General features: G+C 45.2%; 1 protein-coding gene across 1 annotated transcript in view; it reads left to right on the top strand.

Annotated features, from left to right (window-relative positions):
• The first annotated feature begins 5,333 nt into the window (after positions 1-5,333).
• The window catches only part of LOC114570262 (uncharacterized), a 46,271-nt gene continuing 36,686 nt past the window's right edge, over positions 5,334-14,918 (top strand). The window contains exon 1 of the mRNA XM_028600505.1: positions 5,334-5,444. The gene's annotated coding sequence lies outside the window, so the exon portion shown is untranslated. The remainder of the gene's footprint in view (positions 5,445-14,918) is intronic.

Genomic DNA, 14,918 nt, shown 5'->3' with positions numbered 1-14,918 from the left:
GTGACTTTGAGCCGGGTACAGAGCACAATGAGCTGCAGGTCATTTTGGCGGATATTGCGGTTAAGTAAGTAATGAAACGAGTAGTTAAGAAAATAACTAATGTTAGCCACTGTCGCTGCCGTGTCGCTGCCATATATGTCAATGGTCGCTGCCATGTTGTTTGTGTATCACTATGGCAAACTCGCGGGGGGAGGGCTGGGCCCATTCGGAACTACGGGAGCCCAGATGGGACCGTCGGCGAATGTTAAGAGGGAAAAACAACACTCGGTTGGGGGCCCCCTAGTGGCCAGGGGGCCCCAAGCAGCCGCTTAGTTCGCTTATGCCTCGGGCCGGCTCTGATTGGGCCCAACAAACCGGGGACTATTGATTTATTTATTTCTGCTTTTTTTTTTTTAAATTGTTAATTAAAAAAATATATATATATAGGTGAGGATGGGATGACTATGTCACCCCCTCCTTGAGTGGTGCATCACGTTCGTGAGATGCGTACGCAGTTTCGACTATACGCCTAATCTGCGCCCCGTACCTTGGAAAAAAATAAAAAAATAAAAAAATAAAAATAAAAAAGTTAAAGTTAAAAAAAAACGTACGTGCACGCGCAAAGGCAAAGGTGGGGGGGTTATTACTACTACCAGTTTAGCATAAAGAGCCACAAAAAAACACGCACCATAGCAAAAAGCCACACAACACATACATGTCCACATTACAACAGTGACTTCCAGATCTAATGAAAGTCATAATACATAGCAGTTTTCATAGTTTTTTTTTTTTTCTTACTTAGATTGACTCAGTGGGAAACCTGACAGCCTTTGTTATCCACAATTCAATTTTTAGGTCTGGTTGTACTCGGTTGTGGCCACTCTTTCACTCATTTGTCACTAGAGGGGCTTTCAAACAATCAGCAGTAAAAGAGTTAATGAGGAAGGTGATCTGTGGCCGCTTGTTTTCCTCAGGTTGCAGAATCTGTCCATAAAAAAAAACTCTGCTGCATTATTTTTTATTTTAAAATAATTGGCAAATGCATCATTCAAATGCTTTTTAAACTTATCTGAAATGTTTCAAAAAGTAAAAAAAAAAAATCTACCAATAACACAGCCCCAACCACACAGTAAGAGCCTCAAAGGAGCAGGCAAAGAGCCGCCCCTGGTCTAGACAGTGCATAGGGAAAGTATTCACAGCGCTTCACTTTTTCCACATTTCATTATGTTACAGCCTTATTCCAAAATGGATTAAATAATTTTTTTTCGTCAAAATTCTACACACAATACCCCATAATGACAACATGAAAACATTTTTTTTTAAAGGTTTGCAAATTTATTACAAATAAAGAACGAAAATATAGTATGTACACAAGTATTCACAGCCTTTAATCAATAATTTGTTGTGGCACCTTTGGCAGCAATTACAGCCTCAAGTCTTTTGGAATATGAAGCCATAAGCTTGGCACACCTCTCTTTGGCCAGTTTCGCCCATTCCTCTTTAAAGAACGTCCCGAGCTCCATCAGGTTGGATGGGAAGCGCCGGTGCACAGCCATCTTCAGATCCCTCCAGAGATGTTCAATGGAATTCAAGTCGGGGCTGTGGCTAGGCCACTCTAGGACATTTACAGAGTTGTCCTGAAGCCACTCATTCGATATCTTGGCTGTGTGCTTAGGGTCGTTGTCCTGTTGAAAGATGAACCATCACCCCAGTCTGAGGTCAAGAGTGCTCTGGAGCAGGTTTTCTTCCAGGATCTCTGTACATTGCTGCATTCATCTTTCCCTCAATCCTGACTTGTTTCCCAGTTCCTGCCGCTGAAAACCATCCCCACAGCATGATGCTGCCACCACCATGCTTCACTGTAGGAATGGTATTGGCCAGGTGATGAGCGGTGCCTGGTGTCCTCCAAACATAACGCTTGGCATTCACACCAAAAAGTTCAATCTTTGTCTCATCATACCAGAGAATTATGTTTCTCATGGTCTGAGAGTCTTTCAGGTGCATTTTGGCAAACTCCAGGCGGGCTGCCATGTGCCTTTTACTAAGGAGTGGCTTCTGTCTGGCCACTCTACCATACAGGCCTGATTGGTGGAGTGCTGCAGCGATGGTCGTCCTTCTGGAAGTTCTCCTCTCTCCACACCCTGGAGCTCTGTCAGAGTGACCATCGGGGTATTGGTCACCTCCCTAACTAAAGCCCTTCTCGCCCGATCACTCAATTTAGAGGGACTGCCAGCTCTAGGAAGAGTCCTGGTAGTTCAAAACTTCTTCCATTTACAGATGATGGAGGCCACTGTGCTCATTGGGACCTGTAAAGCAGCAGACATTTTTCTGTACTCTTCCCCAGATCTGTGCCTCGAGACAATCCTGTCTCGGAGGTCTACAGACAATTCCTTTGAATTCATGCTTGTTTTGTGGTCTGACATGCACTGTTAACTGTGGGCCCTTATATAGACAGGTGTGGGCCTTTCCAAATCATGTCCAATCAACTGAATTTACCACGGTTGGCCTCCAGTTAAGCTGTAGAAACATCTCAAGGAGGATCAGTGGAAACAGAATGCACCTGAGCTCAATTTTGACCTTGATCACAAAGGCTGTGAATACATATGTGATTTGCTTAAGTGATTTCTTTGTTTTTTTATTTTTAATACATTTGCAAAAATCTCAACCAAAGTTTTTTTAAGTTGTCGTTATGGGGTATTATGTGTAGAATTTTGAGGAAAAAAATTAATTTAATCCATTTTGGAATAAGGCTATAACATAACAAAATGTTGAAAAAGTGAAGCGCTGTGAATACTTTCCGTATGCTCTGTATATGGGCGCACGGTCTACCAACTGAGCTATCTGGGCTCCCTAAACTGAATATCTTTGAGTTGTGGACAAAACAAGGCTTTTATTTTACATTTTAGACAATTACTGTGATTTATTTAAGGTAATATAACAGGCCTAACTGTTTATTTCTTTAGAGACTTCTGTTCTGTTTTATTCTGTTGTATGTTTATCATCATCATCATCATATTCTTTATTCAGGACACACACAAATGGTCCATAGCACAATACAAAAACATAGCAAAATACAAACAAATACAAGATAAAACACATACAATAAGAAATGACTACAACAGTCAGAATTCCACAATACACAAAAAGTGTAACAGTTTAGTTGGTAGTTTGTTTAAAATATGTTCTGATCAGTTCTGTTATACCATGTTCTCCTTTGAGTTCACAGCCTGACTTTGGTTCTGTTTACTTGACTTCTTTTATGGAATCAGAACTTTTGTTGCTCTTAGATGTGTTACAGTACACACACACACACACACACACACACACACACACACACACACACACACACACACACACACACACACACACACACACACACACACACACACACACACACACACACATATATCACACACACATATATCACACACACACACACACACACACACACACACACACACACACACACACACACACACACACACATATATCTCACACACACACACACACACACACACACACACATATATCTCACACACACAGACGCACACAAACACACACACACACACACACATACTATCACTCTTTCCCAGCAGGGCTTTGGTTCCTGTAACTAATCACACAATAAAGAGAGGGCACGCTACATGACATTCACTCTAGAACACATACACACACACAGTGCAGATCGGGCCGCATTTTTCTGTGCGAGCCCGGCCCGCGTCCGACAGAGCAGTAACCGAGTCCAACCTGAGCCCAACAGGCATTAAGATATTTCTGCCCGAGCCCGATCCAGTTACATTTTTTCTCTCATCCTAACGACACATGTCCGTGTGTTTGTGTGGAAAGCTTTTATTAAGCAGCTGGAGGAAGGCATTCAGAAATGTCAACAGATGAGAACACAAGTGCACGTTAATAAGCTGTTTTAAATTTAAAATGTTTAATGCCTTATCGCGCTGATGTAACCGACTCGGTTTGGGTATCCATCTTCTAAACACACACACACACACACACACCAAATCCAAAGACAAAGAGGTTGTTCCATGTTCTTTTACTTAAAAAGACAAGAGATGGAAACAATACATAATTTGGCAATAACAGGAAGAAGGCATCATCTCAAAGTGTTAACAGCGTTTTCTGTGCTTGTGAATTTGCGAGTTCATTCTTCCAAGAACAACCAGAAAAAACATTCTCCCCAAGAACACAGGTCCCTTCTTTGCATTCCTGAGAACGAGGATCAGCCAGGAGAAACTGAAGCAGATCAAAGCCATGAAGACAGACAAATTGGTCAGACTACGTTGGTGTACGGCTCAATTCTCAGCTCTAATTCTAACCACACACTGATCAAGTCAACTTTGGCATCCATTTTTCACATCGGTCTTGAAATGCCTTTACATGCAGTGATCTTATGAAACCTATATCTCATTCTTGAGTAATGTGATATTATATATCAAAATTCATGTAAATCAGACCTTGTTCCACACAGCGTATAACAGACTACAGATTTGTACTTGGATGTTCTTGGTTCACTCATCACTGTAGAATGTATGATGCACTTAAATGGCCATCTCTAAATGCTAGATGACACATTCACCGGCTTCAACATATTACAACATTTAAATGATCGTTCTTATTTACAACAGTATGTTGTACTTTTACCTAAATGTCCCAAGTTCAGAACTTCTGTTGCTCTTAGATGTGTTGTTCTCAATATTTAATAAAGTTGTATGTTAATTCAGACTTTTAGTCTGTGTTGTCGGACCTCAGCAATGAAGCAGAGTAGAGTAATCTTTTTGTGAAACTGTCATGTCATTTTTAATATAACGTATTGTAATGTCTAATACAACTGACTGGTGAAGTAGGAGGCCTATTGTTTTGGGGGATATTTTAGGTGGTCTGTAAGATTTTTTTTTATTTGGTAAGTGATCCTTGGTCTTAAGTTTGAGAAACCTACACCTACTCTTCTGGGACACGAGTATGTTTCCCTAGGATGGCAAAGGCATGTCCCGCCCCACTCAGCCTTACTCTGCGTCTGATTGGCTAACCCTCTTGTTTACCCTAAGCCTAACCAATCCCACTCCTCATGCCTAAACCTAACCCATCCAATCAGAGGCAGAGTAGGGCGGGACATTCCTTCAGCATCCTGGGAACCAAAAAATTGCCTAAAAAATTAGCTCCCGGGACAGCAAGATATTGTTTCATATTTTTGAATTAAGATAGGATCAGATGAGCCTGTATTGGTTTATAAATTATATTGCTATAATGAGGTTTTGGGGATATGTGAGTGCAGATAATGTGAGTCTATGCAGGACTCTTTCTGCAACTGCTGATTTACAAGAAGTCACATGACTGTCAGGAACTGAGCTGCAGAGATAAAACTCTGCTGCAGACAGATATACAACCACAGAGCCTGAACATCCGCCTTCTCTTCAACCGTTATTTAGACACAACAGGACTTTCACAAACAAGTAAGAAACTATTTTCTTTTTTGACTCTCATGCAGATCTTTATGTAAAGACCATAGTGCATACTTTATAAACCTTATGATTTGGCAGTCTATCTTCACAAAGTGCTCTCTGAACACAATTCCGTATTTTAATGCACTTGAGGAGTTTATGGATTGTGACTCTGGATCTTTTGTGTTTAAACAGCTAAAGATTGTTCTTCATAAACAGACTATCATACTTACAGGTGACACTCATATTTATACTTTTCTGTCTGCTTGGAAACTTTATTTTGGTTCATCAGTCAGCACTTGAGATAACGTTAATGTAACCTTTTCTGTGGCTCAACCAACATGTAACCCCATGTCTATAGAAATGTTTAAAGCTCAATAAAAATGACTAAAAGAAACTCTTGACAGTTGTGACGGTAGGCTTGTTCGAGATGAACTGCTCCTCGCCTGTAAAGCGGACGAGAGCAGGCGGCAGCAGCGGGGGGCGGTGACAAAAGTCCGCTCTCAAGTCGGACAGTTTTCCAGCCATTTCCAGCAGCCTTCAGGCTGAACAGGAAGTCACAGAAACACTGTGGTCCGATTCCGATTTAATAAAATGTTCCATCCATCCATCTTCGTCCGCTTATCCGGTATCGGGTCGCGGGGGGAGCAGCTCCAGCAGGGGACCCCAAACTTCCCTTTCCCGAGCAACAACCAGGCCAGGTTGGAGATATAATCCCTCCACCTAGTCCTGGGTCTTCCCCGAGGCCTCCTCCCAGCTGGACGTGCCTGGAAGACCTCCCTAGGGAGGCGCCCAGGGGGCATCCTTACCAGATGCCCGAACCACCTCAACTGGCTCCTTTCGTCGCGAAGGAGCAGCGGTTCTACTCCGAGCTCCTCACGGACGACTTTCGGTCATGACCCAGCCTTCATGACCATAGGTGAGGGTAGGAACAAAAACTGACCGGTAGATTGAGAGCTTTGCCTTCTGGCTCAGCTCTCTTTTCGTCACAACGGTGCGATAGATTGAATGTAATACCGCACCCGCTGCACCGATTCTCCGACCAATCTCCCGCTCCATTGTCCCCTCACTCGCGAACAAAACCCTAAGGTACTTGAACTCCTTCACTTGGGGTAAGGACTCATTCCCTACCTGGAGTAGGCACTCCATCGGTTTCCTGCTGAGAACCATGGCCTCAGATTTAGAGGTGCTGATCCTCATCCCAACTGCTTCACTCTCGGCTGCGAACCGATCCAGTGAGTGCTGAAGGATCGCAGGCCGATGATGCCATCAGGACCACATCATCTGCAAAGAGCAGCGATGAGATCCCCGAGCCCACCAAACCGCAACCCCTCCCCACCCCGACTACGCCTTGATATCCTGTCCATAAATGTTACAAACAGGATTGGTGACAAAGCGCAGCCCTGGCGGAGGCCAACCCTCACCTGAAACAAGTCCGACTTACTGCCGAGAACCCGGACACAGCTCTCACTTTGGTCGTACAGAGATTGGATGGCCCTGAGAAGAGATCCCTTCACCCCATACTCCCTCAGCACCTCCAACAGTATCTCCCGGGGGACCCGGTCATACGCCTTTTCCAGATCCACAAAACCTGTAATTGGCACACACCCCCGGTCTGCCACTCCTTTGGCACTGTCCCAGACTTCCACGCAATGTTGAAGAGGCGTGTCAACCAGGACAGCCCCTCCACAGTGGCAACTGTGGAGTTGTTTGACTACATCAGTGACTTCCACCTGGGAAATTGACAATGATCCCCCCATCATCCTCCAGCTCTGCCTCTAACATAGAGGGCGAATTAGTCGGATTCAGGACTCCTCAAAGTGCTCCTTCCACCGCCCTATTACCTCCTCAGTTGAGGTCAACAGTGTCCCATCCTTACTGTACACAGCTTGGATTGTTCCCCGTTTCCCCCTCCTGAGGTGGCAAACAGTTTTCCAGAAGCACCTTGGTGCCGACCGAAAGTCCTTCTCCATGTCTTCAAACTTCTCCCACACCTGCTGCTTTGCCTCTTTCACAGCAGAGGCTGTGGCCCTTCGGGCCCTTCGGTACCCTGCAACCGCCTCCGGAGTCCTCTGGGATAACATATATCGGAAAGACTCCTTCAGTCGGATGGCTTCCCTGACCACCGGTGTCCACCACGGTGTTCGTGGGTTACCGCCCCTTGAGGCGCCTAAGACCCTAAGACCACAGCTCCTCGCCGCAGCTTCAGCAAGGGAAACTTTGAACATTGTCCACTCGGGTTCAATGCCCCCAGCCTCCACAGGGATGCACGAAAAGCTCAGCCGGAGGTGTGAGTTGAAAGTCTGTCGGACAGGGGCCTCCTCCAGATGTTCCCAATTTACCCGCACTACACATTTGGGCTTACCAGGTCTGTCCAGAGTCTTCCCCCACCCCCTGACCCAACTCACCACCAGATGGTGATCAGTTGACAGCTCCGCCCCTCTCTTCACCCGAGTGTCCAAAACATACGGCCTCAGATCAGATGAAATGATTATGAAATCGATCATTGACCTTCGGCCTAGGGTGCTCTGGTACCAAGTACACTTATGAGCATCCCTATGTTCGAACATGGTGTTTGTTATAGACAATCCATGACTAGCACAGAAGTCCAACAACAAACAACCACTCTGGTCTAGATCAGGGAGGCCGTTCCTCCCAATCACGCCTCTCCATGTGTCTCCATCATTGCCCACGTGCGCGTTAAAGTCCCCCAGCAGAACAATGGAGTCCCCCACTGGAGCCCCATGCAGGACTCCAGTCAAGGTCTCCAAGAAGGCTGAATACTCCAAACTCCTGTTTGGTGCATATGCACAAACAGTCAGAGTTTTCCCCCCCACAACCCGCAGGCGTAGGGAGGCGACCCTCTCGTCCACCGGGGTAAACTCCAACGTAGCGGCGCTCAGCCAAGGACTTGTGAGTATCCCCACACCCGCCCGGCGCCTCACACCCTGGGCAACTCCGGAGAAGAAAAGAGTCCAACCCCTATCCAGGAGTATGATTCCAGAACCGAGACTGTGCGTAGAGGTAAGCCCCACCAGATCTAACCGGTAGCGCTCCACCTCCCGCACCAGTTCCGGCTCCTTCCCCCACAGAGAGATGACGTTCCACGTCCCCAGAGCCAGCGTCTGCTGCCCGGGTCTGGTCCGTCGAGGCCCCTGACCTTCACTGCCACCCGTGTAGCAGCGCACCCGACCCCAGGGGTTCCTCCCACAGGTGGTGGGCCCATGGGATAGAGAGGGAGTTGCCACGTTGCTTCTTCAGGCTGTGCCCGACCGGGCTCCGTGGCAAACCCGGCCACCAGGCGCTCGCTGACGAGCCCGCCATCTGGGCCTGGCTCCAGACGGGGGCCCCGGGCTTCCTCCGGCAGGGTAACTTCACCTCTTCTAGGTTGGCTCATAGGGTTTTTGAACCATTCTTTGTCTGGCCCCTCACCTGAGACCACTTTGCCTTGGGAGACCCTACCAGGAGCACACAGCTCCAGACAACACAGCCCTCAGGTTCATAGGGACACACAAACCTCTCCACCACGATAAGGTGATGGTTCCTGGAGAGGATAAAAGGATAAAGGATAGAATAAAATGTTATCAGACCCATATCAGCTCCTGCACAGTCTCCAGTTGTTTTTATTATGACAGAGTAGCTCTCAAGATTCTCTACATGCGATCTGTTGCTGATTTTAATTACCAACAGACTGTATATGATCTGTAATCTGAACAGATTTAGTCTCTCTGACTTCTAAACATCACTATCAGCCACACAACATGTGTTCTGTACAGAATCAGCCTTTAAATCAGACAAATAGCAGTTAAATCCCTCCGATTCAAAATCCATGTTGAATCATGTTGAGTTGATTCTGAACCAATCACCTGAGAGGCCGGCGTTTCCCACCATGCCCTGGGTCCGCCTGCGTCCGCCTGCGTCCGCCTGGCTCTTGCAGTTGGTGAAAAGCAACTGCGCTACCTGCGTCTCACCGTGCATTCATGGACATTGGAAAAACGTTTTTCCCAGTGAAAACGTCACCATTCACGTAACGTCCTGTGAGAATCAGAGGGAAACTGGGGCTGGATTTAGATACCCGAGTTCCCCAGTTGGTGACGCGTTGTTGACAACTGAAGTTTGATGTCGGCGACTTTGGGTCACTGAACATATTTTAATGACAATAAACTGTTTATTGTGGACAAATGCCTCTGCCAAGAAACATAATATACATAACAGACCTAATATGTTTCAAATTATTCATAAATAGGCCCATGTATAAAAAAAACAACACATTATCCGTGTCCTTTACCGTTGGTTGTCCTGCAGATAACCCAAACACACACCTGTCCATGTGCTGTTTGGATGCTCGTATAAGAAAACAGCAGCACATCTTCTGTTATTGTAGCCTCCATGTTTTCACCACCTGATGCTCTCGGCTACGGCCAACCGTTGGTGGCAGTCATGAAACAAGTTGTTACGCCAAACGGCAATATAACAGAAGAAGAAGAACACGCATCCCGACCATGTGAACGCCGCCTGTCGGAAAAACAACGTAACCAGGGGGGCGGTGCCTGTTATTCCCAAGTGGCATGAGGCTCGTTCGAGATGAGCCAGATCTGCGCAGAATCGATCACCGGCGATCGCCGCCCAATGCATGCCGGTTAGATTCTTGTCCGACTTGATCCCGACTAGCTCTGACGTCATGCACACGTGGGCAACGATAATCTCACGAGACCAAGGCGGCCGCAGTTCTGAGACGCAGGTAGCGCAGTTGCTTTTCACCAACTGCAAGAGCCAGGCGGACGCAGGCGGACCCAGTGCATGCTGGGAAACGCCGGCATCTCAGCTGATGGAACAGCTGATTGGTTCAGAATCGACTCAACATGATGACGTTTTATATAAACTTTTTATTGATTTTGAATCTGAGGGATTTTAACTGCAATTTGTCTGATTTAAAAGCTTATTATGTACAGAACACATGTTGTGAGGCTGATAGTGATGTTTAGAAGTCAGAGAGACTTAATCTGTTCAGGTTATGGATTCCATCCATCCATCCATCTCCAGTCTTGTTAAGCTCCAGCAGGGGAAAATCAGCAACAGATCACACTGGGGATAGAGGCCATTTTAACCTCCACCTAGTCCTGGGTCTTAGCTGGGCGTGCCTGGAAACAACAACCTGAGACTGGTGCAAAGGAGCAGCGGCTGCTGCCGAGCTCCTCACGGATGACTGAGCTTCTCACCCTATCTTAGGGAGACGCCAGCCACCCTCCTGAGGCGCCGCAGTCTGTTAATTAAAATCAGCAACAGATCACATATAGAGCATTTTGACAGCTACTCTGTCATAATAACAACAACCTGAGACTGTGTAGGAGCTGCTGCCGCCTGCTCTCGTCTACTTTACAGGCGAGGCGCAGTTCATCTTGAACGAGCCTATGAACGCAGGGGTAGAACTGCGGCCGCCTTGATCTCGTGAGATTATCGTTGCCCACGTGTGCATGACGTCAGAGCAAGTCGGGATCAAGTCGGACACAAATCTAACCGGCATGCATTGGGCGCCGATCACCAGTGATCGATTCTGCGCAGATCTGGCTCATCTCGAACAAGCCTGATCCCTGCTGTGTCTGGCTGTTCACCTGTCTCTGTCTCTGCAGGAGCTCGTCAGAGGAACCTGGAACACCTGAGTGTGTCCAGGCTATTTAAACCTGGCTGCGGTGCAGCTCTGCTCTCTGCTTGTGGCTGGTTGCTGCTGGTCCTGTTTTGTTGGGTTCCTTTTTGGTTCTTTTAGGTAGTTTGGTTTATCTTTATGCTTTCCAAATTAGACCAAATGTAAAGGGTTATTAAGGTGTGGAGGGTGGTTGTCAGTATTGTCAGGTGTGTGTGTGTGTGTGTGTGTGTGTGTGTGTGTGTGTGTGTGTGTGTGTGTGTGTGTATAAACAGACGTAACATAAAGATAAACTAAACTACGTAAACAAACCAAAAAGGAAACCAACAAAAGTAAGGAGAACATGACCAGCAGCAAGTAGAGTAGTAGAGCAGGGGCCTTTTGCACAAAAGTAGAATAAAGAAATCCAGGATAACTAAAAAAGCGCAGCTTGACTTAGTGTGATCCGCTCATCGCGGATTAATCGGTTGCACGTTTGCCGAGCCAGGATAAGTAGGTGAAGCTATGTCAGCCAGGAGTACATAGTTGGGATAAGTGCACGTTCACGGCTTTCTTGAATAGACCACGGTATCGATCACAGATTTACTGATGCAGAAATGGAAAAGACGTGTGCAGCTTATGTTTCACCCGCTGAGCAGCAGCTTCTAATGGAAAATTACGAGGAGGTGAAACATATAATATGCAAAAAGGGAAATACGGCTGTTATCAAACGGAGAGAAAAAGCCCGACAGAAAATAGTGGACCGACTGAATAAGTATGGATTTAAAAAAATCTAGTTAGTCACTCCACGTTTTTACAAAGTTGTACACTCTGTTTTAATTGCTTTAATATGCTTGTTTTAGGTGTTGGTTTTATTGCTGTATATGTTTTTATGCGCTAAATGTGCTGGTTATTTGAGTAGTCTGTAAAGCACTATATAAATAAAATGTATTATTATTGAACCTATGTTGCCTTAAAAGTGAGCAGAGGGAATTCTTGTTCCTCGGGAAATTTACCCTATGGACTAGGCTTAATTTCAAACCCTGCATATGGTTGTAAAACATATTCTCGCATTATGAATAAGCTTTGAAATTAAGCCTAGTCCTTATAAATTTCCCAGGAACAAGAATTATTTTTTTTAAATTTATATAGTGCTTTACAGGCTACTCAAAGACACTTTACACTAAAACCAGCACATTTAGCGCATAAAAACAGCAATAAAACCAACACATAAAACAAGCATATTAAAGCAATTAAAACGTGGAGTGACTAAGTAGATTTTTTTAAATCCATACGTATTCAGTTGGTCCACTATTGTCTGTCGGGCGTTTTCTCTCCGTTTGATAACAGCCATATTTTGTTGTGGTTTCTGTATTTTGCCTTGTGTTTTGTTCTGTTGTGGTTTCTGTATTTTGCCTTGTGTTTTGTGCCGTTTCTGTTGCTTCGTAGTTTTCTGTATGTTTCCTGTTCTTGTTGTTCTCCCTTGTGTTTAGTGTTGTCAAGTTTCTGTGTTTAGTTGATTTCATGTTTCCCGGTTTATGTTCTGCTTCCTGTTTTATTTTGATAGTCTGGTCTTCTGTCTTGTCATGTCTAGCTTTGCTTTCTGTTCCCACCTTTGTTGATTGTCCTGCCCTGCCCTGATGTGCTTCACCTGTTGTCTCACCTGTTTATGATTTGCCTGTCACCTCATGTATTTAGCCTCTGTGTTCCCCTTGTCTCTTTTCAGATCGTCTTGTGTGCTTGCCCATGTCTGGTGTTTGTTCCTTTGTCTGTTCTATTTGCTCCTGCCGTCAGTGTTCGATTTTGTATGTTTCCAGTCCTTGTACTGCCGCCCTTTGTTATATTAAATACCTCAGTTTGACCGCCTCCTGCCTGCCTGCCTCCTCTCTGCATTTGGGTCCGAATTCCTTGCTCCCTCGTCACATATTTCCCTTTTTGCATATTATATGTTTCACCTCCTCATAATTTTCCATTAGAAGCTGCTGCTCAGCGGGTGAAACATAAGCTGCACACGTCTTTTCCATTTCTGCATCAGTAAATCTGTGATCGATACCGTGGTCTATTTAAGAAAGCCGTGAACGTGCACTTATCCCAGCTATCTACTCCCGGCTGACATAGCTTCACCTACTTATCCTGGCTCGGCAAACATGCAACCGATTAAGCCGCGATGCGTGGATCACACTAAGTCAAGCTGCGCTTTTTCAGTTATCCTGGATTTCTTTATTCTACTTTGGTGTTACAGGCCCCAGAATAACCTGAATATCCTGGCTTAATCCCTTATCTTGGTTTTGTGCAACAGGCCCCAGTAGTTTATGTCTGATGCCTGTGTTTGATGAAATATATCCTGACACATTTTGCTCTTTATTTGAACGTGTGGCTGATGTGAGGGGTTGGCCAGATTCAGAGCGCACCTTGTTGCTCCAGTGTGGGTAACGCTTCAGGCGCTTATTCTGCGTTGAGTACAGCTGACCGTTTGAGTTACGTGAAAGTAAAAACTGCTGTTCTGAATATCTGAAAGCATAATTGTTGGTTCCTGAAGCCTACAGACAGCGTTTTCAGTCCTGGGAATTCGGAGTTCTCATGTTGAATTTGGTCAGGAGTTGTTGTCACACTTCAATCCTTTGTGCAATGCTGCAGGAGTGACCTCTTTTAAAGGTCTTTGTGATTTGATTGTCCTGGAGCAATTTAAGAGTTCCATCCCAGGGCATATTGCTACTTACTTAAATGAGCATAACGCTATGGATGTTCTGGAAGGAGCAGCTTTACCTGATGATCATGTCTTGATTCATAAACGTAGTTTTTTGGAAGCGCGCTCTCAGGGTGATTTTGAGGAAGGGGATGAAAACTGGGTTAACTCCTGTGGTGGTGCAGAGTTTTTGTCTGGTTACTCACGTAAGTCTGCATCTAAGGGGCAACCTGAAGGTTCCAAAGGGTGTAATTACTGCCATGGGAGGGACATTGAAAGGGTGAAAGCCCTTTCCTCAGGTCTAAATCTCTGGGCTTTGTCAAATCGAGGTCTCAGGGTAGATTCGCGCCAGTGTTGTTCTGCTCTAGTGTTGCGCAGTGATCCTGGTTGTGATGTGTTAAAAGCTGAAAGCTATGATGAATTTAAAACTTTCTGAGGGATTGGTGTCAATGTGCAGCAGCACAGAGAAAGTGAAAATGTTGACACAAGGTTTAAATGTTCCTATGTGTTGGAATCTGCTTTGCCATTTACTGTTAGGTTGTAAAAAGTTAAAACCATGCTTATGTTTTATGTTTTAAATAATAAATTGTATGCTGCAGTCAGGTTATGAAAATAGGAATGGAATCTAGAATGACTCCTAAAAACTAAAAAAAAACTGCTGGTTATTTCTCTCCCCCTCTCTTCCTGTTTCTTCCAGATAGATTAGGTTAAAACCAGCTATTAACATATGAAGAGGAACGTCTCTTTGAGTCTCCAACCTCCTGGTGCCAAGTCTGGGTTAGAACAAAGGAAATGCAAACTCTGTAAACTTGAATATAATCAGCACTACCATGTTAAACGACCCTTGTCTGTGACCTGGAGTAAACCTGAAATCAAAGGTGTGTCTTTAACCTGGGACAGTTTCCATTCAGGGAAACACAATTCCAAAGGAATAAAATTCGGACCCTGAGAATGTCTCAGGACTGATTGATGTAATTCCTGAAGAGGAGGCATGTCAACTCAGTCCACTGTCAGCTGCAGTGTTTCATGTTTTATGTTTGATTGTTTTTGTCATGTCGTTTTCATCGTGTTGTTTTATTAAACCTTTTGCTTAATCTTTCAATTTGACCCAGGCCTCTCCTTCCTCCTCAGAAATCAAACGGACACGTCTTTTAGAGATTTCCTAACATTACACAGGAGT

This window comes from Perca flavescens, chromosome 15, assembly GCF_004354835.1.
Source record: "Perca flavescens isolate YP-PL-M2 chromosome 15, PFLA_1.0, whole genome shotgun sequence".
Taxonomy (NCBI): domain Eukaryota; kingdom Metazoa; phylum Chordata; class Actinopteri; order Perciformes; family Percidae; genus Perca; species Perca flavescens.
This window is presented reverse-complemented; position numbering and strand designations above follow the sequence as displayed.